Source organism: Atractosteus spatula, chromosome 10 (assembly GCF_055471065.1).
Source record: "Atractosteus spatula isolate fAtrSpa1 chromosome 10, fAtrSpa1.hap1, whole genome shotgun sequence".
Lineage (NCBI taxonomy): Eukaryota > Metazoa > Chordata > Actinopteri > Semionotiformes > Lepisosteidae > Atractosteus > Atractosteus spatula.
In genome coordinates, this window is record NC_142715.1 from 21,032,637 (window position 1) to 21,049,577 (window position 16,941).

At 53.5% G+C, this 16,941-nt stretch overlaps 1 protein-coding gene and 1 long non-coding RNA gene across 2 annotated transcripts in view; one reads left to right on the forward strand and one right to left on the reverse strand.

Moving 5' to 3' along the window:
• LOC148825762 (uncharacterized) overlaps positions 1-16,941 on the forward strand; it is a 232,396-nt gene that overhangs the window by 1,718 nt on the left and 213,737 nt on the right. The window lies entirely within an intron of this gene.
• LOC148825763 (uncharacterized) lies at positions 6,257-8,577 on the reverse strand. The gene is made up of 4 exons (XR_016091787.1): positions 8,538-8,577; positions 8,054-8,098; positions 7,146-7,190; positions 6,257-6,698 (listed from the first exon to the last, which is right to left on the reverse strand). It is a non-coding gene; the product is annotated as an uncharacterized LOC148825763 (long non-coding RNA).

Below are 16,941 nucleotides of genomic sequence, written 5' to 3' on the forward strand. Positions count from 1 at the left end.
GAATAAACCTATTACTTGTTCCACTGTATTATTATTATTGAGAGACAGGCTCACTGTTCGTCATGCTGGGACAGGAGATCACACACTGTATTATTATTATTGAGAGACAGGCTCACTGTCTGTTCCTCAGGTTGGGACAGGAGATCACACACTGTATTATTATTATTGAGAGACAGGCTCACTGTTCCTCAGGCTGGGACAGGAGATCACACACTGTATTATTATCATTGAGAGACAGGCTCACTGTCTGTTCCTCAGGCTGGGACAGGAAATCACACACTGGATTATTATTATTGAGAGACAGGCTCACTGTCTGTTCCTCAGGCTGGGACAGAGGATCACACGCTGTATTATTATTATTGAGAGACAGGCTCACTGTCTGTTCCTCAGGCTGGGACAGGAGATCACACACTGTATTATTATTATTGAGAGACAGGCTCACTGTTCCTCAGGCTGGGACAGGAGATCACACACTGTATTATTATCATTGAGAGACAGGCTCACTGTTCCTCAGGCTGGGACAGGAGATCACACACTGTATTATTATCATTGAGAGACAGGCTCACTGTCTGTTCCTCAGGCTGGGACAGGAAATCACACACTGGATTATTATTATTGAGAGACAGGCTCACTGTCTGTTCCTCAGGCTGGGACAGAGGATCACACGCTGTATTATTATTATTGAGAGACAGGCTCACTGTCTGTTCCTCAGGCTGGGACAGGAGATCACACACTGTATTATTATTATTATTGAGAGACAGGCTCACTGTTCCTCAGGCTGGGACAGGAGATCACACACTGTATTATTATCATTGAGAGACAGGCTCACTGTCTGTTCCTCAGGCTGGGACAGGAAATCACACACTGTATTATTATTATTGAGAGACAGGCTCACTGTCTGTTCCTCAGGCTGGGACAGGAGATCACACACTGTATTATTATCATTGAGAGACAGGCTCACTGTCTGTTCCTCAGGCTGGGACAGGAGATCACACACACTGTATTATTATTATTATTATTATTGAGAGACAGGCTCACTGTCTGTTCCTCAGGCAGCTTCTCGGGAGTTTATTCCATCTTCCCACTCGTAATCTACTTGAAATGTAAGGAAACTTCAAGTGCAACCCTCATCTTATTTTATCTTATGACTGGGATATGCGAGAGCTACAGTATATGTGCAGAGCGACACCCAGCGGTCACGGTGGAGTACTGCGTTAAGAATTGTGTGTCGGGTCGTGTTTTTAGCTGCTGCGTTAATTTGTATGCTGGGGTGTTAAGATTATCGAGTTGAGGATTATGTCAAGACGCTAGGTTGTGTTAAATTTGGTTTTGCAACACCAGCATTCACAACGTGACAGAAGATAGACCCTCTCCGCCCTGCGTGGGCAGTATTTCTCCCGGTGCCGTGTCCCGATGACCCGCTGCGCTCATTTTGATGTGGCAGCGGGGTGAGGTTCACGTTATAGGTTTCTTCAGAGGCGTGGGGCTTAGCTGCAGCGCCACACGGTTGTTTTCTGACAGGTTATAAAGCGACCCCACGTCTTGATATAGTACAGAGGGAGAGGGGAACAATGTTTACTGATTTTATCATCCTGGGCTGGAGGCTCTTTCTCGGCGTGTAACCCGACCCGTCGCTGCCCATGGCGACGCTCAAATTACTATAATTAACACCCCTCGCCGGCAGGGCTTATACCTTTTTCATGTATTTACTTTCTTTCAGTTGTGATCTTTTGTCTTAATTGTTTTTATGAGACGTATAAAGAATCTACAAATACAGCTACAACAAGAGGAACAAAACACATCTCACCGGCAGAGCTCAGGAAGTAAATGATGTGCTCAAACTGTATTTTTTTACACAGATCATGTTTTCCTGGCTTTAGTATTTCTCCAATTTGTTTAAATAGAAGCTAAAGAGCGTTTCCGCTCCGCCTCGAAAGTACTGAAAGGGGGAGGACTATTAGACCCTTTGGATTGATGGAGGGGAAATTCACCCAGAAAGACTAATAAACTGACTGTAAATAAATGCTCTTTTTTTCCGAATTGTCTATTAAACGGCACAATAACATCTCAAAATCCTTCAAGCCTGCAAACACTACTCTGCCGGTCTGTCCAGAGCGACTTCACACACCTCCACCTCACAAATAATATACAAATATACAATATACATCATATAAAGATAATATATATCTATAATAATGATGCACCCTTTCAGCCCGACAAGAAACACACAGGGCTTAGACCTGTTGCCCGGGGCGACCACCCGGTCGCAGGGGTGACGACCCGCGTTGCCGGGGCGACGACCCGCGTTGCCGGGTGACCCGGGGTCAGCGGCCGGCCCGGCCTCCTGCGCTGCCGAGGAGCAGCAGACAGTGATGGCGGCGTTTTGTCGGGGCCTCGGCTGACGAAGTGCTGCTCAGGGCTGTGGGTGTCGCCCACCCGTCGAGCTGCGCCTCGCTTTTCTCGTCACACCGGTCTCGCCGGGCCGAGAGACGTCTCCCGTGACTCTGGCGCTCCCCTCCCCCCCCCAGCCTCCACCCCAAACCTCACGACCTGAATGTCGAAACACGTTGACATTTAAAAAACACATTTTCTTCGAGGCCGAGAGCTGAGAGAAGCGCCTTTCTGCCCATCTAGGAAGGAAAAAAGACCCCCCCCCCGAGTTGTCTCGTAATGACAAAGTCGCACCCGAGGTCCTGTCGTAGCCCACCTGCAGGTCTCCCTCTCAGATCGTGGATTTGGGGGGCAATTCAATCGCTTTCTGCGCCTGTTTGAGGGCGTTAGCGGGTGTCCCCTTGGGTGACCGCGGCGCTCACACGGATAGGCGCTATATCCAAATCAATCGAAGTGAATTGAATCGCATTACACGCCGTAGCGCCCACGAATCGTCCAATAACGAAACGAGCTTTCAGCGAGCAGCTGAGCTCGGCCGGTTATTCATGTCTTGTACTTGCGCTCCATAGCTTTTCAGGCGATTTGCCTTCTTGTCTTTAGCCCTGTTGCGATAGCTTCGTGAAACGACCCGAGGTGCCGCACCCGGCCACTATCTGTCGGTACCAAACTGCAAGGGGGTTCGGCTGAATTTGAACCCCCCATGGGAAACCAGCTGAAAATACCTCGTGTCTTCATGCTCGCACGTCATCACATATTTGTATATAAAGTGAACGGGGTTTTGGCAAGAGACCCGTGTTTGAACAGTCTAAAATAGGCGTATTTACACGTACACGAAGGCTGAGCGAAGCTTTTCTTCATTTAGCTTGTTTAATCTTTTAATTGTGTTATCTCCCCCCGCCCAAACGTGTATTTTTGGTTGACAGTACGTTTCCCCGGCGACGTTCTGTCTTTTGTCTTGTCTGCGTGTTTGTGTTGTTACAGTAAAAAGTAAAAAAAACAACAACATACTTTTGACTGTAATTGGGCGTTACAGGGACTCTAACGCCATGGTGAATAACCCCAGGGCAACACCAGGCGCACACCTCCAGGAGAGCTGTGGGGAGCTTGTAGCTGCTGTCAGGGGAAACTGGGAAACTGGGGAGTTTGTCCTGCTTCATGGTATCCATGTGCGTATTGCTATCAGCGGCACCTTTACAGCGCCAGCAGCCATATCACCCTGCAACCCACCACTGGCAGCCCCCCCACTGGAACCCAGCAGGTGTCCAAGTCGAGCCCTTGGGTGTGTCTGTGTGTGTCCTGTGATGGTTTTGGCAAGAGACCCGTGTTTGAACAGTCTAAAATAGGCGTATTTACACGTACACGAAGGCTGAGCGGAGCTTTTCTTCATTTAGCTTGTTTAATCTTTTACTTGTGTTATCTCCCTCCACCCAAACGTGTATTTTTGGTTGACAGTACGTTTCCCCGGCAACGTTCTGTCTTTTGTTCTGTCTGTGTATTTGTGTTGTTACAGCGCCAGCAGCCATATCACCCTGCAACCCACCACTGGCAGCCCCCCCCACTGCAGCCCAGCGGGTGTCCAAGTCGAGCCCCTGGGTGTGTCTGTGTGTGTCCTGTGATGGACTGGTGTCCTGTCCAGGGTGTGTGAGTGTGTGTGTGTCCTGTGATGGACTGGTGTCCTGTCCAGGGTGTGTGTGTGTGTGTGTGTGTGTGTCCTGTGATGGACAGGTGTCCTGTGCAGGGTGTGTGTGTGTGTCCTGTGATGGACTGGTGTCCTGTCCAGGGTGTGTGAGTGTGTGTCCTGTGACAGACTGGTGTCCTGCCTTGCACCTGCTGCATGCTGGGATAGACTCCAGCCCTCCTGCAGCCCCTGTACTGGAAAAACCAGTCAGAAAACAGACGGCGCAAAATCCAAGTCGAGCCCCTGGGTGCTCTGAGACATTTCTTCAAGCTCCTCTGAGGGGCTGGAGATCCCCACCATCGCTAGGGAGTATCAGCAAACCACAGGCCGTGTCACCGACCTGGACAGGCCCTCCCGCCCGTGAAGAAAGACTTCCACATTCGATGGGGTACGGCAAGCAGTTCCCCCTTTTATTATGACACCCATTACAGCAACAGTATAAACTTAAACCTGGAAAAAAACAGACTCTATAAATATACAATGAAGTATAACTTCAGGGCCTGGGGCGGTCCTGCATTCAGAAGCACCTGTTCTACTCTTCCTTAAAATCCCCCCTCAACTTCAGGTGTTTCCCTTCTGACAGACGAGTGACGTTATCCAGCCCCAGAATGGAAGGTCAAGCACAGCAGGACCAAGACTGGCGAGCTTGGACCGGATCGAGCTCGTCACCAGACCTGTGTGCCGATCTGTCCCATCGCACGCCTGGGGCCCCCTGGCAACATCGTGAAACGAGGCGAGGATCTCCCGAGCGCCCACCTGCAACACTCCCGACTCTCCCCGCCACGTTTAAAGGGGTTCGAGGGGGCCCGCATCGGGCGAATCCGGATCGTTTAGCTAGGTCTAGTTGTCCCACACTTCGGCCAGGTTTTTTGTTGAGCGTCGAGAAGCGGATGAGCTGGACCTCGCCGCCAAATCCGGATCGTTTAGCTGGGTCTAGTTGTCCCGCACTTCTAGTTGTCGCCCGCTCGCTTCTTGTTGTCGTCCCACATGTACTCGGGGGAGATCTCCTGCCAGCGGCCGAACTTGGGCACCTGGATGGAGGTGAGACGTCTCCCGGGCGCCAGGTCCACCTACGGCACCTCGCCCGGCTGGTCGGTGAAGACGTAGTAGTGCACCCGGAACCCCACCAGGTAGTGCTTCTCCAACGACTCCAGGAAGCCCCTCAGGAAACGGGTATACCTGGGAAAGAGCAGAACGAGAGAGCTTGGGAACGGTGCTGTCGAACCAGGGGCATTCAGCAGTTCGGTCATATTCTAACATAGGCGAAACAAAGTCAACTTTGGCTTGGAGTCGCACCGGCAGAGGAAATGACCTCATTGGTTACAGATTGACTTTGCTGCATGAGCCCCAAAAAGGTCCCCCAAAACACCAACTCAGATTGGTTGAGGGTCAACACCGCACCAGTTGGACACCAGCCAGTGGGGGATTGGGGAGCAAAAGGGAGGAGGAGTGGGACCCAGGCACAGCAAGAGCTGTGATCGTGGAGTACGGTGCCCAGTACAGACGGACACCGTGTGATCGTATCCGAGAGGCCTGGGAAGTGGGACCCAGGGACAGCGAGGGCTGTGAGTGGCTAAACAGATGAGTGAATATACAGGGACATACTCTGGCATTAAGGCACCTGGCAGAGGAAATGACCACACTGGTTGCAGACCCGCATTGCCACAAGCGCCCCCAAACACAGCCCCAAAACACCAGTCAAGCAGCTGAGAGAAAGCCTGATGCCTGAGAGCTTTTGCTTGTTCCCGTTTGGGTGACAGGAAAAAAAAAACAGGCTTACTTGCCGACGGCGAACACCGTGGTCGCTACGGTGATGTTCAGGGGCTTGTAGATGCCGTCGAGGATCGAGGGGTCAAAGGTCCCTTCCCAGACGATGGGCGCCAACCAGGGGGTGACGGTCAGCACGTCTCTCCTCCTGGGATAGGAGAGAGGCAGTCACAGGTCTGGACCGAGCAGTGCGTTGCTGCACGATTTCACATCCCAGAGGCTGTTTCCTCTGGCAATCTAGGTGATTCTCCCAAGCTTTGAAGAGCGAAAGAGAGATCATGCGGGAAATAAGGAGTTTTCAGTTCGGAACAAAGAGGCATCATATAGAGAGAGAGAGAGAGAGATTGAGAGAGAGAGAGAGAGAGAGAGAACTGATCACACAGAGTTCTCTATTCTCTCCACTGAGAGAGGTAACGCCGAATTTCCAGCATCAGACTGGGATTTGGTTTGAAGGCCACTCTGGAATCCGAAGACTGTCAAAGAGACCTTAGGGGAGACACAGAGACAGGGAGAGAAGCTGGGGTCTGTGAAAAAGATAAATTCCTAAAGCAAGAAATTGTACAGGGCTAATAAAGTGATATTATCAGATTTATTCCACTGAGTCTCACGTTCTCAGTATCCAGTAGCTGGTACAATTCTCTCCCATTGGTTACTAACTCACTTCCTGAATCACCCTATTATGTCACTTCCTGAATGACCCTGGTACCCATCTCAAGAACTGGATCAATTCCTTCACAATACAACAGGGAGGTCAATGTCTCTGGTCTCCCAGAACGTGATCTTATCCGGAAGGAAGTCTAGGAGCAGCGTGGGTCTGGATACTCACGGAGGGTCCAATACTTTCGTCTGTTTGTTAACGAACCTGGAAAAGGAAGACAGCCGTTTCAGTCTCAGAATTAAAGCGCTGCTTGGCGCCCACTCATTCATTAATGAACAGGCAGATTTCTTGGACTGTTCGCCTGGGCAGACAGCAGATCCCACTCTCTGCTCGTCTTCATCACCCTCAGCCGCACGCTGCCCTGATCTGCCTTCAACACTGATCTCTCCAGGTTTTCTTTGGTCCTTACTTAAAAACTGCCTGGAAGCCAGCACAGGGACGCCAGGACTGGGGTTATCCTTGAAGTCGACCTCAGAACTGATTGAGAGACTTGGTTTGCGTTGGAAAAATATTTCCAAAGAGAGGTTAGGACACATTATTATTATTATTTTTCTGGGGTTACAGATGATGTCGGACTTTAATCTTAAGGGTGTCGCATAACCAGAAAAGAGCACAGCCAGGGTTTCTCAGAAGACAAACCGAAATACTCACCCCTCCGGACCGACATTGATCCCTTGAGTCCTCTTCCACTCTTTCCTTTTAAAAGTCAGAATGCTGGGCGTTAGTGCAAGAGACATGAACTTGGGTCACGTTCTTTCGGGTCAGGGGTCAGGGGTCGGTGGTCAAATCCCATTCTTCTAGTCACCACAGTGTCTCCGATCGTCCCCACCAGAATTGCTCTCAGAAACGGTTTTAACTGTGAGGAGACGGACGGAAACGTTGCCGGCACACAGCGGAATGAATCGCTCTGTGTGCTGTACGCAGAGAGTGGGGGGAGATGGGAACAAGTCTGTACTTCACCAGCACCAGGGGTAGCAGGATCTCTTAGTTTAGAAATAGGCGCTCGTGCACTTGACCTTACAGGGCAACATGCGAACTCCCCCGCGATATTTCGCTCAGAAAACGATGCATTTTCCACGATCCAAGTATTTCGAGCTCAGGTCTACATGTCCTACTTCCAGCAGAGCAGGCTCAGGCCCCAAACTTCACCAGCTTCACCAATATTGACCACCCTGCCGCACTCCAGTGTGTACACAGAGAGGGGTGGGAGAGGGGAACAAGCTGCCCAGCCCTGTTTTTGAAGCTGATACCCTGGCTTCTCTCCAGACACAGCTGGGTGAGCTCCTCCAGTCAGGACAGGAGGCTCTACTGTACACAGAGAGGGGTTGGAGGGGGGAACAAGCTGCCAAAGTGGGTGGGGATGCAAGAATTCTAGTCCTTGGTAAGTTAATTGGCCTCGTTAATCACTCATCTGCTCTTTCCTGCTCTGGAGAAGCTGGGGATGGGAAGAGAAGGGGACAGGGCCATCAGGGACAAGCACAGTCTCACTGCCGTCAGCTCCAGGAGCTGGGCCCACCTGTGGCGCCGGTTCTGGCTCCAGCTTGGCCCGTACTGCCTACCTGTTCAACGCATGGGGGGTGACAGCCTGGAACAGCCACAGGGCCCTGCGGAGACAGAGAACGACATTTCTGTGGCCGAGCAGGAAAAACAGGAAGTGTGTTGCGTGGGGAGGGAGAAGGGGGTGGGACCGGGTATCCCAGCGTCCCCTGTTCTGTAGTTCTCCACTGAACTTCTTGGTTCGCCCTCATCAGGAGGGACCTGAGCCTCCTCTCACACAGCCTTTGAAGAAGGGACCGGATTCATTCCTCGGATGCAGAAGTGCCGGAACGGACCCAGGGATATCTCCACGGACTGGGGAGTGACTGATCCGAGGCTGGGCGGCCACATGACCGGTTCTGAGCGGGGGACCGCTTCAGGACGGCGGTCCTTGTCGGGGGAGTCTGCACGGTTCCCATACCGGGCGCCGTGGGCCCGTGGGTGAGCTGTGATCCGGGGGACCTCACCAACACAGCAGCGTCAGCGCGGCGCTGGAACCACACTCACCCGAGCGACAGCGCAATTCCGGCCAGGAAGTACGGGAGGAATCTCGGGTAATTCCGGGAGGAATCTCGGGAGGAAGATTCCTCGGGAGGAATCTCGGGCTACAGATGCAGCCATTCAAAGTGCGCGGTACAGACACGTACCGCAGGTAATTGGCTGTGGTGTCGCGTATCATGACGCAAGATGACGCTGGGTACCGCGGTGCGTGATTGGTTGACCGACAGGGGCACTCGTGGTCCGTTGGTCTGTCGTAGAAAGACTTACTGTAAATGTCTTTACTGTGCCCGTTGTAGATATTGAATTTTACCACTGAAGGGAAATCTTAGTAGCTGAGCATAAAAAGAATAGGAGCATACTGTAACGCGTGTGAAGGCCATAAACGATATTAATTTTGGAACATAAACATACAGTATATAGCTGGTCTTGGTACTTTAAAGAAAAAAATACACACCAGTATTCCATTTCTCCCTAAACATTTTAAGCATCGAAGTCTTTAACTCCTGTCCCAGCCTGAGGAACAGAGAGTGAGCCTGTCTCTCAATAATAATAATACAGTGTGTGATCTCCTGTCCCAGCCTGAGGAACAGACAGTGAGTCTGTCTCTCAATAATAATAATACGGTGTGTGACCTCCTGTATCAGCCTGAGGAGCAGACAGTGAGCCTGTCTCTCAATAATAATAATACAGCGTGTGATCCTCTGTCCCAGCCTGAGGAACAGACAGTGAGCACAGCTAACTCTCGCCTTCTTTCCCTGACAGGGCGGTCCGGAGGCACCTACTCTTCCACCTCACCTTGTCTCACAGGTGTGTTCGATACACCCTGCGGGCTTCAGGAACATCCTCTGTCCTGGCTGGGGCACCTGTGTCTCGGCTTCAACCACGTGGCTGAGCAGCCTGTTCCCCCCTCCCACCCCTCTCTGTGTACAGTAGAGCCTCCTGTCCTGACTGGAGGAGCTCATCCTGCTGTGTCTGGAGAGGAGCCAGGGTATCGGCTTCAACAACAGGGCTGGGCAGCAGGGTCCTCAATTAATAGTGTTTTAATAAGCAATAACACCAAGTACATATCTCAAAATAGCTGTCATGGAAAAAAAGATATTGGCTGCCAGTCTCGTTTTGAAATACAGGTAATTTCTCTCTTTTAATTCTTCTGGTTGCAGTGGGCATAATATAGAGTTTGAGGCAAAAACTCTTAAATTAATATGTGATTATTAGTTGCTCTGAGTTACAGACACCGTGCGGCAGAATTAAGGTGTCTGGCACTAACCAATGGGGTCCCGTCAGTCTGAATGCAAAATCTTTTTTCTTCCAGGTCAGGGGGCGAGCAGCCGAAAGTCCTGGCGTCTGTGTGAGTATTCCACCCCCCTCTGCTCATACGCAGGGCTCTCTTTTTATGAGGTCCGGACTCATCTGCTGAGTTGTTAGTGAATTGCTGAAGGGAGTCAGATGTGTAGCAGGGTGTTCCAGGAAGTGACATAATAAGTTGTGTTGTACATCAGGATCTGATGTCATGGGGTGATTCAGGAAGTGACGTAATGGGGTGTTTCAGGAAGTGACGTAATGGGGTTGTTTCAGGAAGTGACGTAATAGGGTGATTCAAAAAGTGACAGAGTGAACAACCGGTAGGACACAATTAGTGCCCCCTAGTGGACATGTGGAAACACTACCATGTCTCTGACCACAGAGAGCTTCCTCAGGGACTCACAGTGGTAGAAATCTGATGGGAGGTGATCCTGTCCCAAGAGGTGAGACATGTTGGGGAAATAATAAATCAAAGATCACTTGATTGGCCATGTACAATTTCTTGCATGAGGAACATGTCTTTTCACAGACCCCAGCTTGCTCTCCAGGAGAAACACAGACAGGGAGAGAAGGGAGAGACCCCCAGCAGGAACACGCAGACTACACACACACAGACACCAGTACCTCTCACCCACAGCAGGAACACGCAGACTCCACACACACAGACACCAGTACCTCTCACCCACAGCAGGAACACGCAGACTCCACAAACACACACACACACACACACACCAGTCCCTCTCACCCACAGCAGAAACACGCAGACTCCACACACACAGACACCAGCACCAGCGACCCACAGCAGGAACACACAGACTCCACACACACAGACACCAGTACCTCTCACCCACAGCAGGAACACGCAGACTCCACACACACAGATACCAGCGACCAACAGCAGGAACACACAGACTCCACACACACAGACACCAGCGCCAGCGACCCACAGCAGGAACACGCAGACTCCGCACACACAGACACCAGTACCTCACACCCACAGCAGGAATACGCAGACTCCACACACAAAGACACCAGCACCAGCGACCCCCGGCAGGAACACACAGACTCTACACACACAGACACCAGCGCCAGCGACCGGCAGCAGGAACACAAAGACTCAACACACACAGACACCAGTACCAGCAACCCACAGTAGGAACACGCAGACTCCACACACTCAGACACCAATACCTCTCACCCACAGCAGGAACACGCAGACTCCACACACACAGACACCAGTACCTCTCACCCACAGCAGGAACACGCAGACTCCACACACACAGACACCAGCGACCCCCAGCAGGAACACGCAGACTACACACACACAGAGACCAACGCCAGAGACCCACAGCAGGAACACGCAGACTCCACACACACAGACACCAGTACCTCTCACCCACAGCAGGAACACGCAGACTCCACATACACAGACACCAGCACCTCTCACCCACAGCAGGAACACGCAGACTCCACACACACAGACACCACTACGACCCTCAGCAGGAACACGCAGACTCCACACAAACAGACACCATCGCCAGTGACCCCCCCAGGAACACACAGACTCCACACACACAGAAACCAGTACGACCCACAGCAAGAACACGCAGACTCCTCACACATAGACACCTGCACCAGCGACCCACAGCAGGATCACACAGACTCCACACACACAGACACCTGCACCAGCGACCCACAGCAGGATCACACAGACTCCACACACACAGACACCAGCGACCCACAGCAGGAACACGCAGACTCCACACACACAGACACCAGTACCTCTCACCCACAGCAGGAACACTCAGACTCCAGACACACAGACACCAGCGACCCACAACAGGAACACGCAGACTCCACACATACAGACACCAGTACCAGCGACCCGTAGCAGGAACACACAGACTCCACACACACAGACACCACACCAGCGACCCACAGCAGGAACACGCAGACTCCACACACACAGACACCAGTACCTCTCACCCAAAGCAGGAACACGCAGACACCACACACACAGACACCAGCGCCAGTGACTCACAGCAGGAACACACAGACTCCATGCACACAGACACCAACGCCAGAGACCCCCAGCAGGAACACACATACTCCACACACACAGACACCAGCGATCCCCAGCAGGAACACGCAGACTACACACACACAGACACCAGTGCAAGAGACCCACAGCAGGAACATGCAGACTCCACACACACAGACACCAGTACCTCTCACCCACAACATGAACAAGAAGACTCCACATACACAGACACCAGCACCTCTCACCCACAGCAGGAATACGCAGACTCCACACACACAGACACCAGCACCAGCGACCCCCACCAGGAACACACAGACCTCACACACACAGAAACCAGTACGACCCACAGCAGGAACACGCAGACTCCACACACACAGACACCAGCAACCCCCAGCAGGAACACGCAGACTCCACACACAAAGACACCAGTACCTCTCACCCACTGCAGGAACACGCAGACTCCACACACACAGACACCAGCACTAGCGACCCACAGCAGGAACACCCAGACACCACACACACAGACACCAGCACCAGCGACCCCCAGCAGGAACACGCAGACTCCACACACACAGACACCATCGCCAGTGACCCCCACCAGGAACACACAGACTCCACACACACAGAAACCAGTACGACCCACAGCAGGAACACGCAGACTCCACACACACAGACACCAGCAACCCCCAGCAGGAACACGCAGACTCCACACACACAGACACCAGTACCTCTCACCCCCAGCAGGAACACGCAGACTCCACACACACAGACACCAGCACTAGCGACCCACAACAGGAACACCCAGACACCACACACACAGACACCAGCACCAGCGACCCCCAGCAGGAACACGCAGACTCCACACACACAGACACCATCGCCAGTGACCCCCACCAGGAACACACAGACTCCACACACACAGAAACCAGTACGACCCACAGCAGGAACACGCAGACTCCACACACACAGACACCAGCAACCCCCAGCAGGAACACGCAGACTCCACACACACAGACACCAGTACCTCTCACCCCCAGCAGGAACACGCAGACTTCACACATACAGACACCAGCACAAGCGACCCACAGCAGGATCACGCAGACTCCACACACACAGACACCAGTACAAGCGACCCGTAGCAGGAACACGCAGACTCCACACACACAGACACTAGTCCATCGACCCCCAGAAGGAACACGCAGACTCCACACACACAGACAATAGTCCATCGAACCCCAGCAGGAACACGTAGACTCCACACACACAGACACCAGCGCCAGAGACCCACAGCATAACACGCAGACTCCACACACACAGACACCAGTACCTCTCACCCGCAGCAGGAACAATCAGACTCCAGACACACAGACACCAGCGACCCACAGCAGGAACACGCAGACTCCACACACACAGACACCTGCACCAGCGACCCCTAGCAGGACCACGCACACTCCACACATACAGACACCAGCACCAGCGACCCACAGCAGGATCACGCAGACTCCACACACACAGACACCAGCACCAGCGACCCCCAGCAGGACCACGCAGACTCCACACATACAGACACCAGCACCAGCGACCCACAGCAGGATCACGCAGACTCCACACACACAGACACCAGCAACAGCGACCCCCAGCAGGACCACGCAGACTCCACACATACAGACACCAGCACCAGCGACCCACAGCAGGATCACGCAGACTCCACACACACAGACACCAGTACCAGCGACCCGTAGCAGGAACACGCAGACTCCACACACACAGACACTAGTCCATCGACCCCCAGAAGGAACACGCAGACTGCACAAACACAGACACTAGTCCATCGAACCCCAGCAGGAACACGCAGACTCCACACACACAGACACCAGCGCCATTGACCCCCGGCAGTAATACACAGAATCCACACACACAGACACCAGCACCTCTCACCCACAGCAGGAACACGCAGACTCCACACACACAAACACCAGTACGACCCCCAGCAGGAACACGTAGACTCCACACACACAGACACCATCGCCAGTGACACCCAGTAGGAACACGCAGACTCCACACACACAGGAACCAGTACGACCCACAGCAGGAACACACAGACTCCACACACACAGACACCAGCACCAGCGACCCCCAGCAGTAATACACAGAATCCACACACACAGACACCAGCACCTCTCACCCACAGCAGGAACACGCAGACTCCACACACACAGACACCAGCACCAGCGACCCTCAGCAGTAATACACAGAATCCACACACACAGACACCAGTACCTCTCACCCACAGCAGGAACACGCAGACTCCACACACACTGGCACCAGTCCCTCTCACCCACAGCAGGAACACTCAGACTCCACACACACAGACACCAGCGACCCACAGCAGGAACACACAGACTCCACACACAGACAGACACCAGCGACCCCCAGCAGTAACACGCAGACTACACACACACAGACACCTGCGCCAGAGACCCACAGCAGGAACACGCAGACTCCACACACACAGACACCAGCACCTCTCACCCACAGCAGGAACACGCAGACTCCACACACACAGACACCAGTACAACCCCTAGCAGGAACACGCAAACTCCACACACACAGACACCAGCACCAGCGAGACCCAGCAGGAACACGCAGACTCCACACACACACACACCAGCATCAGCGACCCCCAGCAGGAACACGCAGATTCACACACACAGAAACCAGTACGACCCACAGCAGGAAACACATACTCCACACACACAGACACCAGTACGACCCACAGCAGGAACACGCAGACTCCACACACACAGACACCAGCAACCCCCAGCAGGAACACGCAGACTCCACACACACAGACACCAGCGACCCACAGCAGGAACACGCAGACTCCACACACACAGACACCAGCACTAGCGACCCACAGCAGGAACACCCAGACACCACACACACAGACACCAGCACCAGCGACCCCCAGCAGGAACACGCAGACTTCACACACACAGACACCAGCACCAGCGACCCACAGCAGGATCACGCAGACTCCACACACACAGACACCAGTACAAGCGACCCGTAGCAGGAACACGCAGACTCCACACACACAGACACTAGTCCATCGACCCCCAGAAAGAACACGCAGACTCCACACACACAGACAATAGTCCATCGAACCCCAGCAGGAACACGTAGACTCCACACACACAGACACCAGCGACCCACAACAGGAACACGCAGACTCCATACACACAGACACCAGTACAACCCCTAGCAGGAACATACAGACTCCACACACAGACAGACACCAGCGGCAGCGACCCACAGTAGGAGCACGCAGACTCCACACACACAGACACCAGTACCTCTCACCCACAGCAGGAACACGCAGACTCCACACACACAGACACCAGCACCAGCGACCCCCGGCAGGAACACACAGACTCTACACACACAGACACCAGCGCCAGCGACCCGCAGCAGGAACACAAAGACTCCACACACACAGACACCAGTACCAGCAACCCACAGTACGAACACGCAGACTCCACACACTCAGACACCAGTACCTCTCAACCACAGCAGGAACACACAGACTCCACACACACAGACACCAACGCCAGCGACTCACAGCAGAATCACACAATCTCTACACACACAGACACCAGCGCCAGCGACCCCCAGCAGGAACACGCAGTCTCCACACACACAGACGCCAGCACCAGCGACCCACAGCAGGATCACGCAGACTCCACACACACAGACACCAGCGCCAGCGACCCCCAGCAGGAACATGCAGTCTCCACACACACAGACACCAGCACCAGCGACCCACAGCAGGATCACGCAGACTCCACACACACAGACGCCAGCACCAGCGACCCCCAGCAGGACCACGCAGACTCCACACATACAGACACCAGCACCAGCGACCCACAGCAGGATCACGCAGACTCCACACACACAGACACCAGTACCAGCGACCCGTAGCAGGAACACGCAGACTCCACACACACAGACACTAGTCCATCGACCCCCAGAAGGAACACGCAGACTGCACACACACAGACACTAGTCCATCGAACCCCAGCAGGAACACGCAGACTGCACACACACAGACACCAGCGCCATTGACCCCCGGCAGTAATACACAGAATCCACACACACAGACACCAGCACCTCTCACCCACAGCAGGAACACGCAGACTCCACACACACAAACACCAGTACGACCCCCAGCAGGAACACGTAGACTCCACACACACAGACACCATCGCCAGTGACACCCAGTAGGAACACGCAGACTCCACACACACAGGAACCAGTACGACCCACAGCAGGAACACACAGACTCCACACACACAGACACCAGCACCAGCGACCCCCAGCAGTAATACACAGAATCCACACACACAGAAACCAGCACCTCTCACCCACAGCAGGAACACGCAGACTCCACACACACAGACACCAGCACCAGCGACCCTCAGCAGTAATACACTGAATCCACACACACAGACACCAGTACCTCTCACCCACAGCAGGAACACGCAGACTCCACACACACTGACACCAGTCCCTCTCACCCACAGCAGGAACACTCAGACTCCACACACACAGACACCAGTACGACCCCCAGCTGGAACACGCAGACTCCACACACACAGACACCATCGCCAGTGACCCCCACGAGGAACACACAGACTCCACACACACAGAAACCAGTACGACCCACAGCAGGAACACGCAGACTCCATACACATAGACTCCAGCACCAGCGACCCCCAGCAGGAACACGCAGACTCCACACACACAGACACCAGCGACCCCCAGCAGGAACACGCAGACTCCACACACGCAGAAACCAGTACCTCTCACCCACAGCAGGATCACGCAGACTCCACACACACAGACACCAGCTCCAGCGACCTGCAACAGGAACACGCAGACTCCACACACACAGACACCAGAGACCTGCAGCAGGAACACACAGACTCCACACACACAGACACCAGCGACCAGCATCAGGAACACGCAGACTCCACGCACACAGACACCAGCCCCAGAGACCCCCAG